Source organism: Anguilla anguilla, chromosome 9 (assembly GCF_013347855.1).
Source record: "Anguilla anguilla isolate fAngAng1 chromosome 9, fAngAng1.pri, whole genome shotgun sequence".
NCBI classification, from domain to species: domain Eukaryota; kingdom Metazoa; phylum Chordata; class Actinopteri; order Anguilliformes; family Anguillidae; genus Anguilla; species Anguilla anguilla.
Window position 1 is genome coordinate 42,144,212 of NC_049209.1, and position 12,011 is coordinate 42,156,222.

The following is a 12,011-nucleotide window of genomic DNA, read 5'->3' on the forward strand; positions in this document are numbered from 1 at the left end:
ATTGCGCTAAAAATGGTTCTAAGCGACGGTACGGTTTTGCTAATTTTATGAGTTCATACAAAAATGCTATACCTTGCTAGCAAGTCAAGTTCCTTAACAGTCAAAAAATAGTTTAAACGTTCAAGCATTTGGTACACATGATGATGTGAGCGATGGCTGCATGTTTAAATACACTTTGAACAATAGGAAAGTAGCCTCTCGCTGTGCTCCTATGGCCGCATACTGCGGCTAGATTGCGCGAGCGTATGGATTTGACTAACACAGTACGCCTAGATAGCTCATAGCAGCTGATTTGCATCGTGTATTGGAAACCATTTCCTAACCGCGATGCAAATCACTACAAACTGTAGCTGTGCAAAGTGTGTCTATTTTAACGGTACTAAATCTGATTTACGGGCCTCTTGCCATTTGGAGTCTTAATGATTGGGCAGAGCATTGCGGGGTTAGAATGGAAATTCCCAAATAGAATCTTCGTTGGGGTCCGGCCCCGTCTTTATGATCCAAGTTCACAAATCCTTACCAGAGGTCACTTGATTGGTGAGATCTGTTTATTCTTATTCTTATTATTAAGGAGCTTGGTCAATTATCATTCATTATCATGGATTTATATCTGCATACAAAGCCATGATAATTAAAATAAAATGATTTTTTCGTTTAATTAATTCTCAGGGAATAAAGTATAAAACATTTTTACCGAGCGTCGGATTGAAGTGGTAGTGTTTTTTGGACGATAAAAGAGATGCAAGGACGCCTCCGATACTGCAGAGGGTGGTGTTTAATATGTTGCGCACAACGCCCTCTATTATCGCTCCTGCCTAATGCGCTGTCCAGCACTTCAGCACTGAAGAGGGAGAGAGAGGGTGCTGAACACAGCCTGAGAAACCAGGGTAGGAGCCTAGGAGGATACGAAACTACAGGCTACGGCTCACCAACAGTAATCTGAAGAATAACTGAGTACCCGTTGTTATAAAAAGCGGACCGCCGTGTCAGCTCAGTACATCTACGAGACAGAAGCAGGTGAGATCGCCTGAAAAGCGTCCCCCGCTTTGTATGGGATCAGCAATAAGTTAGCGACAGTAAGCACTTGCATCTGAAGGTAGCGAGCTAGCAAGCTAACGGAGCTAGAAGAAACCCGATTATCCAACATGTTATTGTCTGCAGAAACAGTTTGCGTTGGAATATTTCGACACGGGAATGTTTTTTGTAGGATTAAAAATATATGGCGATTACGAAACTATAGATTGAATGGGAAGCAATTTAGCGAGGTTATGAAAAAAGACTCTCCCAGGTAGATGTACGCATCTGTGTTTTGCACTACATTTTTTAGCCTACGATCTACGGTGATTATTTCGAGAGGCAGCGTAATCTATCCCTGAACCTTAATCCGAATGAGAAACTCCTGTAGTCTGTCATTTGATTATGACCAACTAGACAAATGGATCGTAAAAACATTAGGAACGCTGCTTCAGCTGTCCAACTTATATTTGAAAGTAAGCAAATGTCGAACAAAATATTTTATACTTGAGTCATGGAAAAACAGTTGCAGTTCAACGTATTTGTTTTGACATATACAATCGTTAGCTCTGTCATATATTGGTGTTTGGGGAAGGTGTGATACATATATATTTTCGGCAAATTAGTCCTCGCCATTGTCATTGTCAATCCCGTGGTTAGCAGAGCAAAACTATCAATAACCCGAAGATCGGAGATGTACCTCAAATCTCTATAATGGCAATCACATTCATTTGGGTCGAAAACCATTTGACGATTTATTAGTGTTTACTCAATGGCTGGAGGCCGTATGTTGGCAAAACACATTAACTTTGGTAAGGGCTGGTCGGGTCCGTCTCATATTACTTTTAATGGATGCTACATTCAAATAATGTGATAGCGCTTGCAATCTTTCAATGCCACATGTGCCAAGCTAGTGATAACCTGAGAATACAGCAAGTCTGCAATTGTGAAATAAATGTGTGTGTGTGAGCTATTCAAATTTTTTATGATTTTATTTCCCGTGGGTTTTTTCAATATTGAATGACAAAACTCTGTTGGCACTGCATATGCTTGATTGCATTCACTGACAACTTTTGTAGAAGTCTATTGGCTGCTTAGAAGCACTGGACACACATGGCTTGTTTTCCATCAGGCTGACTTTAGGCAACCTGCAGGGCTTGAGATAGATGATAGAGTGAAAGCCTTGTAGTAGGCTTCTGGTGTAATGGAACACACTGTGTGGGGAATTCGCAAGGACTGTTTAATGCTACATGTGCTTAGCTGTTAAAGCAGTGTGATTTTGCCTACTCTGTGGACAATCAGGGCCTGCTCCAATGAACCCTACTAGTGCTCCTTCATTGCCAGTAATTAGCACACTAATGCATCCATTGCTAGTACTTTTCCTTGTAAAAAGCATGAGCGTGTCATTTTGTTGTGTTGACAGTCCTTACCTATGAGAAGACAGGTAAATGTGTGTCGCTGAGCCTAATTTATGTGTGCATCCTGAATAGCGCCACAGAACATTGTAGCGAGTGAACGAGACAGCTGGCTCAATTCTTGGTGTTATGTTTCATTTTAATGCCAAATTAGAAATTAATTTTACAGACTGTCTGGTCTACTGTGCTCCCAAGGGGGTGTTTTTGACATAAATGAAACCAGTTTACATTTGAAAAATAATAATGAAACAATGCTTTTTTGGTATAAATATGGTTAATAAAATGCTGCTGAGCTATTATCATTAAAAATAGTCAGATCAATAATAAATAGTGTCTCAAAAAAAAAACCTCATATATCCATAATTTAAATTAATATTTTTTTTGACATGTATGGTTTGGAAAGTTCTATTTAATTATCATGTCTGTCTGCAATATCAGATGGATGGATTCAGCCTGTTTATAAAATACTGCACTCCTGTGCATATGAATAGTGTGTTGTCATACACATCCTAAAATGTGCAAAATGGAAAAACCTTGCAGCATGTGGGGTTTCAACTCAACTTCTCTCAAAGGTGTAGGGTTGGTTTTTTTCCCATTTTTCTGTAGCCTAACTGCTGTCTTAATGCTGACCACAAATCAGTGTCTGACAATCAAAAAGAAACCATTTCACTTTTTCAAAATGTAATAGAAGTTATCATCCCTTTTCTCTTCAAAACCCTAGCCTCCTACCATTTGGCCAATATAAACAGCAACCCACTTTCACAGCTGGACCCAAGTGTAGCTCCTTTATGATGTGTAAGTGATTTAATTTATATTTGGTCTGCATTGTGTATTGTTTCCATTCCTTTAAATTTTTTAGAACAATTTTGTAGATTTAATCAGAGCACTACTGGAAGACATTTCACATTAGCAAATAATTATTCTCTTTTATTTGTCTTTTATAATAACTGGAGTGAAGACACAAAAGCACAGAAGCATGATAATTATTGCCCAAATTTAATAGGTAGTAACAAGCACATAAGACGGTGCAAGAGACAAGATACGCTGTGCAAACAAAGTATTTAATTTTAAAACAGCTAACCGGGGAGGAAACTACACTTGAAATTCAGTAGGCATAACGCGTCCGCTTGCGTGTTATTGGAGATCTTGAAATATTGAGAGGGGGCCTGCACCTTGGTGCTTGTTCTGTGGCACATCCCTCTTAAACAGTCGACAGCTCCCCAACACATGGCGCAAAATGCTCTCATTCAGCACCTGTTCCCCACCCAGTGCAATCTGCTGTAATACACAGGTGACAAACTAATTTCTACCCAAGAAATCTGAGACCAAATAGGATGATTCAACTCAGTGGCAATGGGAGTAGAGTGTGTCATGTGGCTACGACTGGGAATAGATAGCAGAGGAGAAAGCATTTGAAAATGACCCAGTTCCATGCACCCTGTTATAGAAGCTTGGCTAATGCTAATGCTGCACATAACTCACTGAATCCTCAGATCTCATACACAGGCAGAGATCAACCGTGTGCAAATACTTCTGTCCTAGCAAACATTTCTGTCCTGATTGCAACTGTTATGCAGGCCTTGAACCTGAGCGTGGCATTTAAAAACAAATTGCAAATGCTTTCATAATATTCGGGAAACTGGATTGGTCAGGATGGGCCCATTGAAAGAAAGGATCCACAGATTCATTTGTCCTTCATGCGGTAAAATGCCGTGGAGGAACTCTGTGAACTTTCCTCATTCACAAAGGTCTTATTCAAAGATGAAGCAAATTCACAGACCAAGGTCTACTTTACAGGAAACGGGGGTGACAGTTCCCTTCTTTTATTGTATCTTTTCCAATCACCCAGTTTATTCATTGGTCAGAAGGGTATAATCGAGCATACCAGTGTGCATGTGGAGCCAGCTGAACATGGAACGCATTGTGGAAATGGCCAAATCTACTAAAATGTGGTCTCACCTCAAACTGTTATTTCAAACTGAGACTGTTATTCTGTCCTGGCTAATGTGGAGGACATTTTTTATGTCCTTCATATATGGACTTTTAAAAATGGTTTTGGACTGGATATTGTATTTGGATAAGGATTTTGACTAATTGGATATCTTTCACTTAAGTGTAACATTACTGCAGACTGGGTACTTAAAATGTGCCTTAGTGTCATATAGTAACAGGGTCTAACCACTTAGGTATAGGGGTTAAGTAGTCCTTAAAGGACTATGGCCAGAAGGGCTTGAGTTTCAGGTGGGAAAATGAAGTGTCAGTGCACTTTTCCCTGGCTGAGTAATGTGTAATACATGTGTTATGCAAGTGTTGACAAGAGAGCGTGTGTTTGAGTGAGAGTATGCATATTTGTCATTGGAAAATAATCAAACATTCCTGTTTTTCTTGACTCAGACTTCTGTTACGTTGTGCTCTCTAGCTACAGGAGCTGTTTGCCGTTGAACTTTACAGAGATGCTCTCTTTTCCTTCGCTGTCCTTGTTCTTCCACACTTTGTGCCCTGATTCGGAGCGCTGCTTTCTACCTCCTGTCCTACTTCCCTGAAAGACATATCGTGTTGGCAGGGGTGGGGAATTACAAGTGGGATGAGATGGGAGTGGGGGGGTGGGGGGTGGGGGGGGGGGGGGTGTATGCGCAGAAACACAGATGAAGCTTCCAGCTACCACAAGGATTATTTATTTATTTATTTATTGATTTATTTACTTTAACCAGTACCATTGAGATCCGGAGTATTTTTTTCAAGAGGGACCTGGCCAAGGTGGCAGCCAACACAGTGTCTAGTATAAAACAATAGAATACATATAACATATAAAATGTACAATTAAAAAAAAAAAATCAGAAAAGAATATGATTCAAACACTGCACATTTGTCCTCCACCACATCACTTGATCGTATTTTTCCTGCAAGCCTGTCTGGTCTGACCTCCTGTTTGAAATCGAAACCATTCATCGCTGGGGCGAAAAAAGACAGAAAAGAAATGTGCAAAAATTTATTTCTCAATTATTCAAGACATAGGCGCAAGAAGATGCTCTTAAGATGCTCCTTTCTTTCCAGGGAGGGCAGGGGGGTGTGTCTGCTGTTTTCAGTCCCCTCCCTGATATGCAGTTCTGTTGCTTTAACAGTGCCAGTGGAAACACTGCACTCTCAACTGTTTGCTCGCGGTTGATTCATGCCTGTAGAGAGTGTAGAGCAATACGATGGATGAGGCCTATTCTATCATTACGATGAATGGCCTGCAATCACAATTCCTATCAGTAAAGTTAAGCCCTGTTTCGGCAGGTCTGTAGTATTCCACTTGGTTACTAAACGCGAATCAGCTCTGTGCGGCAGTGGCGGGTTAAAAGATTCCAAACATGTCCCCCAAGTAAAGGGCATATCACCGGAGAGAGCGGACAGCTAACCTAACACGTCTCATTAAAGCACGTAATTATTCCATATGTGACCAGCCTTTTTATGGATTCGCAGTCGGTTCAATGATAATTTTCATTGGTATCTGCGTAAAATGTGAAAGGATGTGGAATCGCGATATTTTGACCGGCAGGCAGCTTTTGATACTCGCGCGCACGTGCAAGCGTTTTAATATTTTGTGCGTGGCCTTACCGAAGCCATCTTCGCAGATGAGAGAACGTACCTCTCTGCTCCTCGCTGTTTTTTAAATATCTGCATTCTGGACAGATGCCCGCATTTGCAATGTACAATTACCATATACGCTATGATTTCTCTTCAACGGGAAGTTTTTTAATTTAATTTTTTTATTTTATTTTTTTTACTTTTTGAAGTCTTTTCTTGTTGCGTGCAAAAATGAGATTGCTTCTGTGCAGTAAGAGTGTAGCACTACATCATGTTTTTTATTCATCAATTAACTGTTCTATTATGCGGCAGTATTTATTACTTTGGGTAATAGATGTTTGTTCTCATTTGTTACTGGGTTTAGGAGTAACCAAGTGTATCTGTTTCGTGTAAAACGATTTTTCCCCACCGTTTATGTGTGGAATGACATTCATATGTATGAAGCCTTAGAATCACCTGACATCACATTCTTTCAAACCAGTCATGGATGTTTCACGTGTTCCCATGCACTAAAATGGTCAAATGGTTAGTTGTGAAAAGCTGTTTTATTATATAGCATGTTTTGGTGCTGACTGCAAAAAATAAAATTAGGTAAATAATAATTATTAATATAAATAAAATAATAATTCACCAGGAAGCTAAATGTGCTAATGGTACTTCAACCTGTCCAAGATAAAATCGTATTATCTGTTTGAATATAACTGAAGGTGAAAATGAAAAGCACTTTTTTTTTTTGATGTACTTTTGAGATTGAAAAGTGAAAATTAAAAATATCTCATGCTGTCTCTCTCCAAAAACAAAGAGGAAAAAAAACAGAAAAAAGTGTGATACGATTTTACACATTAAATGCATCCAGCATCCACTCAAATGATGCTTTTTATATGGTGTGCCTTGTACTCTGTCTTTATTTCTGGGGCGGTGGAGGGGAATTTTGTGCTAATATTGGAATCAGTAATTGTCCTATGCTGTCATTCAACCACCCAAAGGTCAACAGTTGGCACCAAGTGCAATCCAATGAGTCCTGGAAGAATTCTTCATGTCCCACCAGAAGCCCATTTACTATTTCAATATTAGAAAAGAACATCATATCAAATCATAGTCATTTCATAAGCACTCATGCGTGTTTATGTCAAACCACAAGCACTGCCGTATGGTTAAGTGTAGGGGTTTGATTTATATTTACTTCTGTGGTATTTTATGTCAGGTGTCATTCCCTATTATGTATTATGAAGTTTTGATGATGGCGAGTTATGCAGACTTCTTTGGAGGGCTTGATTTATTTAAGGTTTTTACATCTTGATTATATCTTTCATATTTAAGAAATGTATCTCCTCCCTTCAAATCGTCCTCTCTTTGTATATCTTCCTTGTTTATGTTAAAGATTATAAACAGGAGAGCACTATTAAATTTGTACATCTCAAAGACCATTATTTTCCTGTTTGATGGGATTATCTGCAGTGGAATGTAATTGCAAGGTAAAAATGATTTACTTTTACATTTCCTTATTTTTGAGCATTATGCTAATGTTTGTCCTATTTAATGGGCTGGTAATCACATATGCTGTCATTTGTTCATATTTCTGCACATTTATTATTACTTATTCATTTTTGTTTGCAGCATTATTCATAATACAAATAAATAATGGAACCTCTACTTTATATATCTCCACAAAAGCCATTCAGAGCTGTCCTCGATAATATTATTTTAATTATGGAATTTGATGAAACTGCATTATTCAACTCCGTGCCGTAAAAACTTCAGAGGGATGAAATAAATCAGCTTTCTGACGGGAAGCACTGGGAAATTTGTTTGAAACTCAGATGAAAGGTTGGGTGTTCATGGCCAAACAGAAAGGGCACACACAGTCTTTAATGAACACCAATATTTCTCTCTCTCTCTCTCTCTCTCTATCTCTCTCTCCTCCCTCTCTCTGTCTCTTCCCCCACCCCACCCCCCAACTTCAGAGTAGCTTTGAAGTTCCAGCAAAGACAGAGAGGAGGGGGTGGGTTGGAAGAGGGAGGGAGGGAGGGAGGAAGAGCGAGAGCACGGGCAACAGCAATGCAGTAATGATCTTTTGATCTCGTCTGTCTCGTGAGAGATCTTGAGCCTCCTGGGGATGACCCAGACGTGCAGGACGAGGAGCGCAAACAGAGCGCCGTCTCCTGAACTCACCGCACGGCGGCCATCTCAGCTGGCCCGGGCCTGCCAGTCTTGTGAGCTCGCTCCCTACTCCCTCTCTTAACCTGGAGCCCTGGGTGAGAGGGCGTGGTCCAATCATGTGCCTGCATTAGGGACCTCACTCCTGCGGTCAGGGTGTTCGGTTCCTGTCTTCAGTTCCAGTTCAGTTCCGGGCCGAATCTGGGCCGATTCTGGGCCGATTCTGGCCCGAAGTCAGCACCGCCGGGCCGGACTCGGGCGCAGATCCAGCCTGGAGTCTCTCGCTTTCTGGGTATCGGTCGGAGGCGACGTCGTCGCAAACCGAAACCTTCGAAAAAATCCATTGGCGGCGGCACCAGGTTCCCCCTTCGACTTTAAGGGCGCGGCCGCGGCGTCCGGACGCTCCCAAGCTTAGCCGCTGAATAATGCAAGAGGAGAGTGTCCGATTTCCAGGCGTACAAAAAAAAAAAGGGGGATCGAATGAGGGCCCGGGGTTCGGGTTTCGGGCGAGCGGGACGGGGTGACGCGAGCGAGGGAGGATCGAGCGACGCCTCTCGCCGTCTGCGGAGGAGGAGCGGAGCAGCTGGCCCCGGCTAAATGGTCGTCCGGAGCCATCTGGCTCACGCCGCGCCGTGCGAGGCCTGCCCCGATAACCGGCGAGGTGCGGCGTCTCATTAGAGAGACAAAAGAAAGAGAAGAGGGAGAGGGCCAGGAAGAGAAAGGGGGAGAGAAGCCAGAAGGGAGGAAGAGAGGGAGACGGAGAGAGGGAGACGGCGAAGGCGGCGTCTCACGCCGCCGTTGACGGGTGACGCGCGCGTTTCCTCCGTCTTAGCGATGGCGGCGTCGGCTCTCCCAGGTTTAATTATTGCCTAAACTGTGCGGTGCTGTATTTCTCAGGATTGCAAATAAACACCGCGGCTGATGGGAACTCTCCCCAGGCCTGGGTTTAATCAGCTTTTGTCCCTAACTTTGATGTGCAAACAAATTAAAGTGTTCCTTTTTTTTTTTTTTTTTTCTTCCTCACAAACCCAGCTTGGTGGCATCATTTTCTTGGAGGCTGAGCTCGGCAAACTGTGTTTCTGAAGATAAGCACTAACGCTCGCATTTAACTCGAGAGTTAAGAACAAACTAATTTCGAAGTTAAGGACACGTTTTTGATCGAGTCCATGGCCGTGTTTGATAGCGAGGGATGTGAATTTGTTTTAAAGAAAGCATCCATCATTCCAGACTTTTTTTCTCTTCTGTTGCAGGACATTGAACTGAGGACGCTGTCTCCTTTGTGTACTTTGCTTTCTCAATGGGTGCTTGTAACAATGACTAAAGGTCTCGGTGATTGTCATCTTCTTCAAACAAAACCAGCAGCAGATGTACTCCATGTCAACAAAAATATTTACATTCGTTTTACTCAGTAATAAATGGCCCATAGGGATGACAGCCATTTTAACTGAGGAGAAGCTGATTTCTTTTTCTAAACATTAATGCTGGCCATATTTCACTTTTAAAAAAAAAAAAAAAAAGTGAAATATCTTATCAAGGAGGACCTGGCCAACTTAGTGGATCCAGTTGCAATGTTTCATTTTATTCATACGTCTGTGTCATAAAGGCATCGTTAAACAAGGTATTGACTGGTTCATAATATATTGCAGCAGTATGGGAATGCTCAGAAACAGACCAAACAAAATGGCCACACCTGAATTCTAATTTTATAGCCAAATTTAGGTTACAGCTCCAGAGAGAGGACAGGAGCATAAAGACGGAAGTGTGAAGATGGATTTAAACGTACACTTTGAATTTCATATCTGCTGAAAATTGGATTTCCTTCCCGTAATATTCAGGGGATTGAAATGCGAATTCTTCTGCGGCTGCCATTCGCAGATGTGACCCCCATTCTGAATACTGGGCACACCGTGTTGGCAGAACTGCGGTAAGGTAACAAAAAAAAAGAAGAAGAGGAGAGGTCTCTGGCCTTTCTCTCCCCTTGTCTGTTTTCCGTGTCGTGAATCACGTCTCTGTCTGGCGCGTCGAAGTGGGCGGAGAACAGCAGGGCGCCACCTTTCTCACCTTCATTCGTCTCCACGGCGATAAATAATCAGAGACCTTCCCGAGCCTGTTGGGATAATTGAACATGTGTGTGTGTATGCGTGTGCTTGTGCGTGTGGTGTGACTGGGCGGGTGTGTGTATGCGTGTGCGGGTGCGTGTGGTATGACTGGGCAGGTGTGCGTGTGACTGGGCGGGTGTGTGTATGCGTGTGCGGGTGCGTGTGGTATGACTGGGCGGGTGTGTGTATGCGTGTGCGGGTGCGTGTGGTATGACTGGGCGGGTGTGTGTATGCGTGTGCGGGTGCGTGTGGTATGACTGGGCGGGTGTGTGTATGCGTGTGCGGGTGCGTGTGGTGTGACCGGGCGGGTGTGTGTATGCGTGTGCTTGTGCGTGTGGTATGACTAGGCAGGTGTGCGTGTGACTGGGCGGGTGTGTGTATGCGTGTGCGGGTGCGTGTGGTGTGACCGGGCGGGTGTGTGTATGCGTATGCGTGTGCTTGTGCGTGTGGTATGACTAGGCAGGTGTGCGTGTGACTGGGCGGGTGTGTGTATGCGTGTGGTATGTGTGTGGTGTGACTGGGCGGGTGCGTGTATGCGTGTGCGGGTGCGTGCGGTGTGACTGGGCGGGTGTGTGTGTGCGTGCGTGTGTGTGTGGTATGACTGGGCGGGTGTGTGTATGCGTGTGCTTGTGCGTGTGGTATGACTGGGCGGGTGCGTGTGTGTGTATGCGTGTGTGTGTGGTATGACTGGGCAGGTGTGCGTGTGACTGGGCGGGTGTGTGTATGCGTGTGGTGTAACTGGGCGGGTGTGTGTATGCGTGTGGTATGTGTGTGGTGTGACTGGGCGGGTGTGTGTATGCGTGTGGTATGTGTGTGGTGTGACTGGGCGGGTGCGTGTATGCGTGTGCGGGTGCGTGTGGTATGACTGGGCGGGTGTGTGTGTGCGTGCGTGTGTGTGTGGTATGACTGGGCGGGTGTGTGTGTGTGTATGCGTGTGCTTGTGCGTGTGGTATGACTGGGCAGGTGTGCGTGTGACTGGGCGGGTGTGTGTATGCGTGTGGTGTGACTGGGCGGGTGTGTGTATGCGTGTGGTATGTGTGTGGTGTGACTGGGCGGGTGTGTGTATGCGTGTGGTATGTGTGTGGTATGACTGGGCGGGTGTGTGTATGCGTGTGGTATGTGTGTGGTGTGACTGGGCGGGTGTGTGTATGCGTGTGCTTGTGCGTGTGGTATGACTGGGCGGGTGTGTGTATGCGTGTGGTATGTGTGTGGTGTGACTGGGCGGGTGTGTGTATGCGTGTGGTATGTGTGTGGTATGACTGGGCGGGTGTGTGTATGCGTGTGGTATGTGTGTGGTGTGACTGGGCGGGTGTGTGTATGCGTGTGCTTGTGCGTGTGGTATGACTGGGCGGGTGTGTGTATGCGTGTGGTATGTGTGTGGTATGACTGGGCAGGTGTGTGTATGCGTGTGCTTGTGCGTGTGGTATGACTGGGCGGGTGTGTGTATGTGTATGCGTGTGCGTGTGGTATGACTGGGCGGGTGTGTGTATGCGTGTGCTTGTGCGTGTGGTATGACTGGGCGGGTGTGTGTATGTGTATGCGTGTGTGTGTGGTATGACTGGGCAGGTGTGCGTGTGACTGGGCGGGTGTGTGTATGCATGTGGTGTAACTGGGCGGGTGTGTGTATGCGTGTGGTATGTGTGTGGTGTGACTGGGCGGGTGTGTGTATGCGTGTGCTTGTGCGTGTGGTATGACTGGGCGGGTGTGTGTATGTGTATGCGTGTGCGTGTGGTATGACTGGGCGGGTGTGTGTGTG

At 44.3% G+C, this 12,011-nt stretch overlaps 1 protein-coding gene across 2 annotated transcripts in view; it reads left to right on the top strand.

Moving 5' to 3' along the window:
• The first annotated feature begins 826 nt into the window (after positions 1-826).
• Positions 827-12,011, top strand: part of srrm3 (serine/arginine repetitive matrix 3) — a 105,444-nt gene continuing 94,259 nt past the window's right edge. For both annotated transcript variants that reach the window (XM_035434707.1, XM_035434708.1), the window contains exon 1: positions 827-1,017. The gene's annotated coding sequence lies outside the window, so the exon portion shown is untranslated. The remainder of the gene's footprint in view (positions 1,018-12,011) is intronic.